This window comes from Oncorhynchus keta, chromosome 13, assembly GCF_023373465.1.
Source record: "Oncorhynchus keta strain PuntledgeMale-10-30-2019 chromosome 13, Oket_V2, whole genome shotgun sequence".
Lineage (NCBI taxonomy): Eukaryota > Metazoa > Chordata > Actinopteri > Salmoniformes > Salmonidae > Oncorhynchus > Oncorhynchus keta.
Genome location: NC_068433.1, coordinates 44,494,333 through 44,506,700, shown reverse-complemented (window position 1 = coordinate 44,506,700; position 12,368 = coordinate 44,494,333). Strand labels below are relative to the sequence as shown.

General features: G+C 44.2%; 1 protein-coding gene across 1 annotated transcript in view; it reads left to right on the top strand.

Moving 5' to 3' along the window:
* Positions 1-12,368, top strand: part of camk1da (calcium/calmodulin-dependent protein kinase 1Da) — a 72,529-nt gene that overhangs the window by 1,325 nt on the left and 58,836 nt on the right. The window lies entirely within an intron of this gene.

Below are 12,368 nucleotides of genomic sequence, written 5' to 3'. Positions count from 1 at the left end.
TGACCATTGGTGAGTGGTTATCATGGTTTTCTGTGTTTATCTAACCCAGAATGATTTATCGGTCACGGTTTAATACTATTTATCACTAGGTTTATTAGGCCTACAGTGTTACTAACCTCGTACATGAAAGGTAGGTTTTGATGTGACGGCATTTTAACGGTTCATTTGAAACCCATGTGAACAGCTTGTTCAGATGAAATGCTTGGCAAAATACCCCGGCCTCTTCTTGACGGCCCTATAGCAGATTTTCTCTCTGGCCTGTTACCTCAGTCCCCCTGGCACAGAGGAACAGTTTGTTGACTGGACAGGCAGAATCGAGGGAGGATGGTTGGATTAAAGCGGATTAGCGTACCAGGGAAAACCTCCTGGTCCTGGAATAGGCCACTGTAACAGTTCAGACATGTTGCATAACAGCGATGGTAATAAATGATGAACATTATTAAAAGTTTAAAACAGGTCATTTCAGTGGGCAATGTGCCGTGGTTATTGAGTATATTAATACGGTTGTAGAGTGTTGAACCATGGTTCTGCACTGTGTGTGCATGATGGCCTTTGCAGAATTCCAGGTATGCCGATTTGGAGCAGAAAGTGCATAAATTAGGCTCGAATGTCATTTCTGATCCTTGTTCTTCATAAATCCGCCAGTTTCACTGAACTCAACAAAGAGGAGATTGGAATTTCTACTGTGTGCCTGGAATTCACATAACAGGTGGAAGTATGGACATGTGTGTTTTGGGTGTGTGCGTCTTACTGACGGACTATTGAGGGGCCACTCAGTTTCTATGCTTATAGCTAAAGTCTCTCCTGTGTTGCCATGGTGTCTGTACTAGCACCATTCAGTGGACTCGAGCGACGCAGCGGTCTAACATTTACATTTTACATTTAAGTCATTTAGCAGACGCTCTTATCCAGAGCGACTTACAAATTGGTGCATACACCTTATGACATCCAGTGGAACAGCCACTTACAATAGTGCATCTAAATCTTTTTAGGGGGGTGAGAAGGATTACTTACCCTATCCTAGGTATTCCTTGAAGAGGTGGGGTTTCAGGTGTCTAAGACACTGCATCTCACTACAGACCCTGGTTAGATTCCGGGCTGTATCACAACCGGCCGTGATTGGCCCAGCGTCGTCTGGGTTTGGCTGGGGTAGGCCATCATTGTAAATAAGAATTTGTTCTTAACTGACATGTCTAGTTAAATAAAGGTAACATTTGAAAAGAATCACAGCATGACGAAGACACTGATTGGGGCTATTTAAAAAGGATTTCCAGAGGTTCTGTTCATCTCCTTCACACGTGCACCACAGTGGTCCCGAAGACGGGTGTTCTTGTGTATGCTGGTGTTTTGTCTGCACACCTCTGTGGGTTGTTCACTGGCTCTTGATCCTCCAGCTACACTTCTGGAGGAGACATCTTTCTCTGTGACCGCTGACTTTTGTTTCCTCAGTGGTGGGGCTTAGGGATCTGTCCTCCCATCTGGTCTCTGGCCAGCGCTCTGTGCTTGGACAAAAGGACCATCTGGGCAGGCACACACACACACACACACACACACACACACACACACACACACACACACACACACACTTGGCCTCAGGTTCCACCTGGAATTTCTCTTGGTCAGGAAAAAATTCTCTGCCCTAAAAATATTACTCGGACGTTTCATGTTAACACCATAGCAACACATTAAACAGAGTTCTGCTCAGCCTCAGCCTTTGAACTCCCTCCTGCTGATGTCTGGTGTTTTCCCCCTTTTAATTCTCTGTCAGCAGAAAAAGAAGGGGAGGAGAGAGAGGAAAGGAAGAAACACAGCAGGGAGTCGGACATTTCCTGTATATGACATATAGTCTATTAACTTGCACCGGTCTCTTGACCATTGGAGTCTTGTCTTCAACACTACGAGAGAGGAAATGGAAAGAGTATGAGAGGAGGAGGAGAGGGAATTGGAAGAGGAGAGGAATGGTAAGAGATGAGGACAGAAGTGAAGAGGAGAGGAGGGGAGAGCTGGGAGGAGAAATCCTGTTAAATAGAATAGGGGTTAGGTAAGAGTTGGGGCTGGGCTAACACAACATGTTGCTCTGACACCAGCTATGAGCTAGTCTTTAGAAATTGGATGAGAGATGAATGTTTTTATTCACCTCGTAAAAAGATGGACAGATGTGCCACAGAGGCTACTGGGTCCTTCACATGACTGACCGCCAAATAAGGGCATGGCAGCAGTCTCATTGGTCTTTTGTGCCTTATTGCTTTGATATACAGGGTCATAATGCTCTATGACTGCATTTCTAAGGTGTATGCATGTTTATAAGGCGATATTAACACTTCATAAGACGGTGCTTCAAGTCAAGCAGAATGTCACGTCTTTTGACTCCTTTTGACATTTTCAGTTATTCAGCAGATGCTCTTATCCAGAGTAACTTACAGTTGGTGCATTCATCTTAAGATAGCTAGGTAGGACAACCACATCTCAGTCACAGTAAGTATGTTTTTCCTCTAAAGTATTCATCAGCAAAGTCAGAGCTAGTGAGAGGAAAAAGTCAAATGCAAGTGCTAGTTCATGAAAGGCTAGATTTATTTTAGTTTTTTGTGTGTGTGGGGGGGGTTGCTGTGGGATTATTTAAGACATTGGGGTTGGGTTTCAGATGTTTTCGGAAGATGGGCGGGGACAGATCTTGAACTGGGTTAAGCGGTAGCTGCCGTCCCGTAGGGGTAGGAGGGCCAAGAGACCAGAGGAGGCAGAACAGAGTACTCAGGTTGGGGTGTAGGGTTTGAGCATAGCCTTAAGGTAGGGAGGGGTAGTTCCTCTTGCTGCTCCGTAGGTAAGCACCATGGTTTTGTAGTGGATGCTAGCTTCTACTGGAAGCCTGTCGAGTGTGCGGAGGAGTGAGGGGACATGGGAGAATTTAGGAAGGTTGAACACCAGGCGGGAGCCCAGCCAACAGCGAGTCGCCGTAGTCCAGATGGGGGATGACAGATGAAAAGTGCCGGGATTAGGACCTGCACAGCTTCCTGTGTCATGTAGAAGAAACAGAGTCTTTTAATCCCAGTCCATAAAGTCAAATGGGCTGATTGCTGCTGCCGGTTTTAAAATGTCAGTCCGGAGACTTTTCTCTATCACTTGGATCAGTCTCACAAGCCAGTCTGTAGGCTATAGCTTGGATCTGTAGAGATACTATTAGTAGTTAATGTAAATCATGAAAGGCAGCTGGGAGTTCAGCACTATAGAGGCCTGTGGCTCTGTCTGGCCTGGTGTCCTGTGTTCCAGCTTTACCTGAACACTGACACAACACTCTCTGAGCCCCAGAGTAATGTCTCCAAGCGGCGCGTAGGGAAGCCTTAGTCAGTGTGCGTGTGTTGGTCCCTGGTGTCCTGTTTCCCTGTGTGTGTGTGTGTGTGTGTGTGTGTGTGTGTTCCTGTAGCATTCTGTTGTTGAATTATTAAACACTTTGAGTGCCTGGGGGGGCCAAGGTGTTCATATGATGCTGCAGACGGGTGTGTTTCAGGTATGCCACTCCTCACTGCTTAACTGAGGGGGAAAGGGAGAGGGACAGAGGGCAAAGCAGAGCTGCATTGTGGGAGTGTGTACCATCTAGGCCACGATGCCCTTAATTGAATGCTCTACTTCCTGGCTCCTGGCATTGTCCTCTTTCTGGGACTGCAGTTATCCCTCTCTCTCTTTCTCTCTGTGTAGCTGTCCCTATTATTCGACCTTGCTGCCTCAGATGAAGTGTATGCAATGTTGAAAGCCATCCTTGATAGTTTAGCACTGGGTCTCAGGAGTAGAACAAGTGTACAGAAAGCATACTGCGTTTTTGTATTGGGATCATTCAGTGTGTGTGCGCGTGCGCATTTGGGCCTAAAGGATTAAGGGTAGACTGTAATCGGGCATCTTCATTATAGGAAGAAACACGGATTATCCCCCCATCCCTTGGTCTCTCTATCCCTCATCCCTCTACCTCATCCCCTCATCACCTCTTTTCCCCAATCATTATCTTTCCGCTCTTTCAATCAGTCCCTCTTCCATCAGCTGCTCCCTCTCTTCTTTTCTTCAGGTTTTTCTTCAGTGATGGTTATTGTTGCTCGTTGTTGTTGTTTGTGACTCATTTAGTTCCTGGGATTCAAACCTAAATGAGTCTGAGTGGACTCCTGTTTGTCTTGACAGTATTGTTATACCACAGTGAGCTCATTCTGATCTAGATGACACACATACACACACACACACTGTATAGAGAGGGCCTGAGAAACATCCATCCAAAACAGTGGTCCCTGGCTACAGCAATGGGTGAAATTAAGTCACTTTTTCCACACCACGTTTTTGTCATTAATATTCAAAAAAATCTATTCAATTAAAATGTCTTGTCTTTCCAGATGGCAAAACAGATCCAATCTTTTTGAGCGGGAGTGTATCCAGACTCGAATACACACTTGTTTGTATTATCCAGACATCTAAAACATGTTCAGAAGTGCTCTAGTAAACTTAAGGGTGTTTTCACATAGTCCTCTTTTAAAATAACTGATCTCAGTCCTCTTTAAAGTGAACTCTGGGGTAAAAAAAGAAAGAAAAACCAAAGCAATTGTTGTCTTTTTATTCGTACTGCCCTTGCCTTTTAATGAGGACTCACCTATTTTGCCAGTTCATTTCACCTATTTTGTGGTCCTAGTCTTCTTTGCATTCACATTGCTATGTTTAGAAAGGAACAAAGATCTTTTTCCAACATTTACTCAATGCACTCTGGGTTTTTACAAAGTGCAGGACAAGCCATTCCATCAGATCTTGTAATCGGCAGTGTTGGGTTAGTGAAGTACAGGTAGTTCAACTAGAAATGTAACTACATTTTACAGTAGCTTGTTGTTAGTATAACTCGATTCAAATCTTGGTAATGTTTCCAGTAGTTAATTACTTATTTTTTTGCCATGTAACAGTGTAGCTAACTACTGGAGCTACACACTTCTTTTTCTAAAATAAAAATGTGTTCAGTTGTTGAGAATGTCCTTTCTTTCTTTGACAGCAGACCTACGTAATTCCTCATTTGTGTTTTTTTTTTTTTAAATACACATTCTGTTAACATCTGACTCCAGGGTGATCTGTTCTTGCAATTTGTAGTCTGACATTTCATATTTAGATATAATAATTTTTCCCGTAGTAGTTTGGATAGAGTGAACTACTATATTTTTCTTACGGGTAGCTTCAGTGTAGTCTAACTTCTTCCAGTGTGAAGTAATTGGTAGCTTGGTAAACTACTGTATACAGTGGGCTCCAAAATTACTGCCACCCCTGACTGGCAATGCACAAACAATACTTAAAAATATATCATTATGGAGAGAAACTCAAAATAACAATGTGAGAAATACTGTACTTTATGAATTGTTCAATGGAGCCCACCAAAATAATTTATTGATTTGATTAAAAATCAATATCCTCCAAATCCAGGTTTCATAATTAATGGTACCCTTAAAGATTATTGGAAATAACATCTACCGAAATTAAACCGGGAATTGAATTGAGCCATTACATCACTTCCTGTTTCACTTGGGAATAAAAATGAGGTAACACGCATGCAATATCCCTTTGTCATCCAACAACATGAAGAAAACAAAATAACTGGCAGTTCAAAAGGGACAGATGGTCATAGACCTTCAAAAATCAGGTAATGGCTACAAGAAGATCCACAAATGATTTGAATATACCACTGAGCACTGTCAGGGCGATTTATTAAAAAAGTAAGAAGATATGGAACAGTTGAAAACCTCACGTGAAGAGGATGCAAATGCATTTTGCCCCCCAGGATAGAGAGGGGGGTGGTGAGAGAAGCAACAAAATCCCCAAGAGTCACTGTGAAATAATTGCAGGCCTTGGTGGCGTCTTGGGGTCACCAGGTTTCAAAAAGCACCACCAGACGCCACCTCCACAATCACGGGCTCTTTGGAAGGGTTGCCAGAAGAAAGCCCTTTCTGACTCCAAGACACAGATGCAAGCACTTTGAGTTTGACAAATGTCATTTAAATTATGACTGGAAGATGGTGCTCTGGTCAGATGAGATCAAAATTGAACATTTTGGTCAGATACAGCATCGGCATATTTGGCATCGAAACAGAGATGTATACAAGGAGAGGCACCTCATTCCCACAGTGAAATATGGTGGTGGGTCAGTGATGTTTTGGGACTGTTTTAATTCCAGAGGTCCAGGGACACTGGTGAAGATTGATGGCATAATGAATTCCACCAAGTATCAGGCAATTTTGTCTGACAATCTGGTTGCCTCTGCCAGAAGGCTGGGACTTGGCCGTAAGTGGACTTTCCAACAAGACAATGACCCAAAACATACCTCAAGATCCACACAGAAATGGTTCTGTGACAAAAAAAATCTCTGTTTTGTCATGGCCATCTCAGTCGCCGGACCTGTGGGCTGATTTGAAGAGGGCAGTTGATAAGCGCAAACACAAGAAAGTGAAGGATCTTGAAAGGATCTGCATAGATGAATGATCCAAATTCCCTCCAAATGTGTTCCTTAACCTTGTCAAACATTACAGGAGAGGACTCCATGCTGTTATCCTTGCCAGAGGTGGTTGCACTAAGTACTAAATGAGGAGTGCCAATAATTATGAAACCATGATTTTAGTGAAATATATTTTGTGTTAACAATTGTATGATTTTGGTTGGTTCCATTGAAACATTAATAAAGTACAGAATTTCTCACGTTGGTATTATGAGTATCTTTATAATTATATTGTTTGTTTTTTAAAGTATTGTTTGTGCATTGCCAGTCGGGGGTACCTGTAGTTTTGGAGCCCACTGTATATACTGTATATAGACCGCTGCGCCATTCGGGAGCCCTAAGGCACTGCGTCTCCGTGCTAGAGGCGTCACAACAGACCCTGGTAGACCACCACTCAATGTCCTCAGTTCGTTTCAGTTTTTTATTTTTTGAGGGGTGTGTTAGTTGGGACTGTTTACTCTGCCCATAAAGTAAGCGACCCGCATTGGGTTCACAACAATTAACTGAAACGGACAATGTGTGAAAACACCATAAAGGTGTGTGCATCAATACATGTGAATGTACAGACTATTGAGTGTAAATGATCATCAACATCGGATCAGAGCCCTATTTAGAGACTCCAAACGACCATTGGGTGGGAATGGGATTGGTATCAGGCGAGGGAGACCTACTTTTTACCGTAAACTGTTTTTGATAGTAGCTGGTTTAATCCAGCTAGGCCTATACAGATTAGTCTCGATGATTCTGTTTAGATTTGTATAGACCAGTCATGCCAAATTACTTTGGTTACATATACCTCATGGCTTAGTTCCTATACGACTCTGTTTAATAGTTGGTCAGGCACAGAGCATGTGTGTGTGCTTGCAGATTGCAAGCACTTCCTCAACTCCATGTTAGCATCTCCGGTCTCATCTGCTGCTCGTGCTCTGCAATCGGAGACTGATGAGACATATGAGAGGAGCTCGCGGGGAGAAACTCTTAATTGGCCACCAAATTAATGTCACGGCCGCATCAGATCTGGAGCATGACACGAAGCTACATGTTAAGTGGTTCCGCTGTGTCTTCTGGGATGTGTTTTAATGCTGCGACACTACTGAATCCCACACTCCTAAAGCAGCCCAGTTTTCAGGGCCATACAGGGTGTGGGAACAGTCTTGTTGCGAACACACAATAAAAAGGCCTCCATAACAGACATTTCACAAGAAGAGATTTAAGTGGTGCTGCGGTGTATATAGAAAGATCGCTAGATTTTACACACCACATTCTTACATGGCAATCCCATGGCATTTATGGCAGATTGCATCACCAGTGTCCACCATATCAAATAAAGCAGAGCTAATAATATTAATATCACTGTTTTTAAACTGTCAGCGTATCAGTGAGATAAGCAAGGCTGGGTCTGGCTGGAGTCAGACTGCCTGTGATCTGATCTGTGTAGAGGATCTGTCAGGAATGTCTGTGCGTTCCCTGGAGATCCACTGGATCTGTTGGATCAAGCCATCCCACCGAGGATTAAAAGGCCCTATATTGACTAGGCTCTGCTTACACACAGCGAGTGACGGACTTCTACGTCACACCATCATTACTTTATGACATGAGGGTCTGTCAATGTGGAAAATTTCAAGGACTTTGAACGTTTCGTCAAGTGCAGTTGCAAAAACCATCAAGCGCTATGATGAAACTGGCTCTCATGAGGACCGCCACAGGAAAGGAAGACCCAGAGTTACCTCTGCTGCAAAGGATAAGTTCATTAGAGTTACCAGCCTCAGACATTTCAGCCCAAATAAATTATTCACTGAGTTCAAGTAACAGACACATCTCAACATCTACTGTTCAGAGGAGACTGTGTGAATCAGGCCTTCATGGTCGAATTGCAGCAAAGAAACCACTACTAAAGGACACCAATAAAAATAAGAAACTTGCTTGGGCCAAGAAACACAAGCATTTTGGTTCCAACCGCTGTGTGTTTGTGAGACGCAGAGTAGGTGAACGGATTATCTCCGCATGTGTGCTTCCCACCGTGAAGCATGGAGGAGGTGGTGTGGTGTGTGGGGGTGCTTTGTTGGTGACACTCAGTGATTTATTTAGAATTCAAGGCACACTTAACCAGCATGACAACCACAGCATTCTGCAGCGACACCATCCCATCTGGTTTGGGCTTAGTCCCACTATCATTTGTTTTTCAACAGGACAATGACCCAACACACCTCCATGCTGTGTAAGGGCTATTTGACCAAGAAGGAGAGTGGTGTAGTGCTGCATCAGATGACCTGGCCTCCACAATCACCCGACTCAAATCAGTTGAGATGGTTTGGGATTAGTTGGACCGCAGAGTGAAGGGAAAGCAGCCAACAAGTGGTCAGCATTGGTGGGAACTCCTTCAAGGCTGTTGAAAATGCATTCTAGGTGAAGCTGGTTGGGAGAATGCCAAGCGCGTGTAAAGCTGTCATCAAGGCAAAGGGTCGCTACTTTGAAGAATCTGAAATCTAAAATATATTTTGATTTGTTAAACACCGTTTTGGTTAATACATCATTCCATGTGTTATCTCATAGTTTCGATGTCTTCACTAATATTCGATGTAGAAAATAGTCAAAATAAAGAAAAATCCTTGCATGGGTAGATGTGTCCAAACTTTTGACTGTATAACAACTCCTCAAAGGGTAAACATCATTGGTGGGACTCTAGATGCACTCTATATACAGAAGTATGTGGACACCCTTTCAAATTAGTGGATTCGGTTATTTCAGCCACACCTGAGCACACAGCCATGCAATCTCTGGAAGCAACGTCAGCACAACACTGTTCGTCGGGAGCTTCACGAAATGGGTTTCCATGGCCGAGCAGCACACAAGCCTAAGATCACCATGCGCAACGCCAAGTGTCAGCTGGAGTGGTTTAAAGCTCACCGCCATTGGACTCTGGGGCAGTGGAAAAAAGTTCTCTGGAGTGATGAATTACGCTTCACGATCTAGCAGTCCAAGCAGGCAAATCTGAGTTTGCCGGATGCCAGGAGAACACTACCTGCCCCAATACATAGGATGAATAATAGTCTGGGGCTGTTTTTAATGGTTTTGCCCCCTTAGTTCCAGTGACGGGAACAGTTTGGGAAAGGCCCTTTCCTGTTTCAGCATGACTAATCCTCCGTGCACAAAGTGAGGTCCGAACAGAAATGGTTTGTCGATCGGTGTGAAAGAACTTGACTAGCCTGCACAGAGCCCTCAACCCAATCAAACCCCTTTGTGATGAATTGGAACACTGACTGCGAGCCAGGCCTAATCACCCAACATCAGTGCCTGACCTCACTAATGCTCTTGTGGCTGAATGGAAGCAAGTCCCTGCAGCAATGTTCCAACATCTAGTGGAAAACCTTCCCAGAAGAGTGGAGGCTGTTATAGCAGCAAAGGGAGGATCAATTCCATATTAATGATCTTGGACTGAGATGTTCAACCAGCAGGTGTACACATACTGTTGGTCATGTAGTGTATCTACAGGCTATGTATTGATGGCTTTGAGCCAAGAAACCTTCCCTCAGTTACACAGGGTTAAATGCTATAGCCTTGATAGGAAGGGACCTGACTGCCGTTACCATGGATCCTGTTTCTCCCTGCCCTGTCACAACTTATCATCGGTGTGTTCCTCTCACCTCCACTTCCTGCTCTCTAAGAGCCAATCATATCACCCCCAACTGACCACGGTAGGTGGGGATTTAAGGAAAGGAGAATAGGTGAAGGAGAGGAGGATAATATAAGCCTAGAGAGGGTGAGTGGAGGGATATGAGGACGTGAAAGAGATTTCACTTGTCATTCTCTATTGTTGCCAAGTGACTGTCACAATAGCATGGCTGATGGTAAACCTTCAGACTGGCGGGATGAAATGTCTCATCCAAGCTGCAAAACCTTTCGCAACTTATCTCTGACCCCTAACCTAACATCGTTCTTCTTTCCTATCATCTCTTCTGTTCTCTCTGTCTCTCTCGTGCTTTAGTTATGTAGCAGCTACAATTTCTCTCCAGTTCTCATTACAGTGAACCTCTCGCTCTCCCGAGTCACCACTACTGTCACACCTTACTGTGGGAAAGCAACTGTATGTAATATGTGCACATCGTAAGAGATTCATCTGAGGATGTCAGCCAATGTCTTGGTAATAAAAGAACGGTATTTCCAGTAGTAAGTGATTAGAGGTAATGGAATCAGTGCTTTGGCAAACTCGTATGGAGAAAGAGGCACATTGGCATAATATCTCATCTCCAAACAGACCAAAGTCTAAATAACGTTTGGCCGTAAACAGTAGGAACATTTGTCTTCCAGGTAGGCAATTTAAGCCCACACAAGCAGAAAGGCACTCACACACTCACACTGCACATGTATAGAACCTCTACAAACATATTCACAGTACACACACTATATACACACACACACACACACACACACACCTTTCTCTGTTTTATAGGTGACACTTACAGAAAGGTCCATTACCTTATTTCTCTTCAGAAGCAGTGTGTGTATGTGAGTCACATTTCAAAACCCCAGCTGTGTTGTACTGTATCTTGATTTATGATCTGTTAGTGTGTGTGTTTGTTATAGCTTGGCTAGCGTTGTCCTTAAACGGCACTCAAGGCTGCGCTCAGACTGGCTCTGTCTGTCTGGCCAGCCAGCAACTACTGCTATTACATACACGCACTTGCACATAATGCAGTCTTGGTCACCACCATGGTTTCGGTAATGCTCACAATGTACACATACACACACGCACTATTCAGTAGGTATCCTCATCCAGGATTTTCCATACACTGTGCTCCATCCCTCACTCACTAAGGGCTCTCTCTCTTTCCCTCTTTCCACCCCCCCCCCCTCCATACCCCCCCCCGGCCTCCTCCTGTCAGAATGGTGTTTGTAGAGTAAGCTCAGGTCCCAGAGCCAGACTCTATAACAAGCCTTTACAGTTTTAACACCGTTATAAAACTGCCTATCATGTCTGTATGAAAGAGGAAAGAGAGCCCTTAGGGAGGGAGAGAGCGAGGTGAGGGAGATGGGGAGACTATACCCTGATTACATGCCCTTGTATGTACATATTACCTTGACACCGGTGCCCCCACACATTGACTGTACCGGTACTCCCGGTATAAAGCCCCGCTATTGTTATTTACTGCTGCTCTTTAAGCATTTGTTATTATTACTTTTTGGGGTGGGACGGTGTTTTCTTAAAACTGCACTGTTGGTTTAAGGGCTTGTAAGTAAGCATTTGACTGTTGTATTCGGCTCACGTGACATGCGATTTGATTTGTAGCTCCAAAACCACACTATATGTGTGTGGAGGTGGGATGACGGTCGCTCGTCTAGTTGGTGTACGTGCGCGTGTCCCTGTGTCTGAGGAGCACTCTCATCATGCCTGGTGTTTGATGTGGGCCACTGATCACATTTCCCCCGCTGCCTGTCCTTCTGATTAGCTTGAAGCCAGACACTGAGTCTCCACACACACACACACACACACACACACACACACACACACACGGAAATGCAGTGTACCCAGAAAGACAGGACTCAAAGCGAGACTGCCTCATGTACTTCTTACTACATTGGCGTCTAATATTCCCATATCTCAGGCATCAGTGTATCTGTGTGCATGAAGGCAGACTCTGAGAATGACATCAATATCTCACGGTTTTACCAATTTGACTTCAGATTCTCTCCAAACATTAAGGTTTTCGATAGGGTTAAAACGGTAAGTTTAGGCATTCATTCCGAATTGGTCAGTTAAGGGTTAAGGTTTGGGATAGGGTTGAAACCATACAATTTAAAAACGAGTGTCTACCACTGGTATTGAACACGCCACCTTCGGATCCAGAGTCATGGGGATTACCATCCACAACGC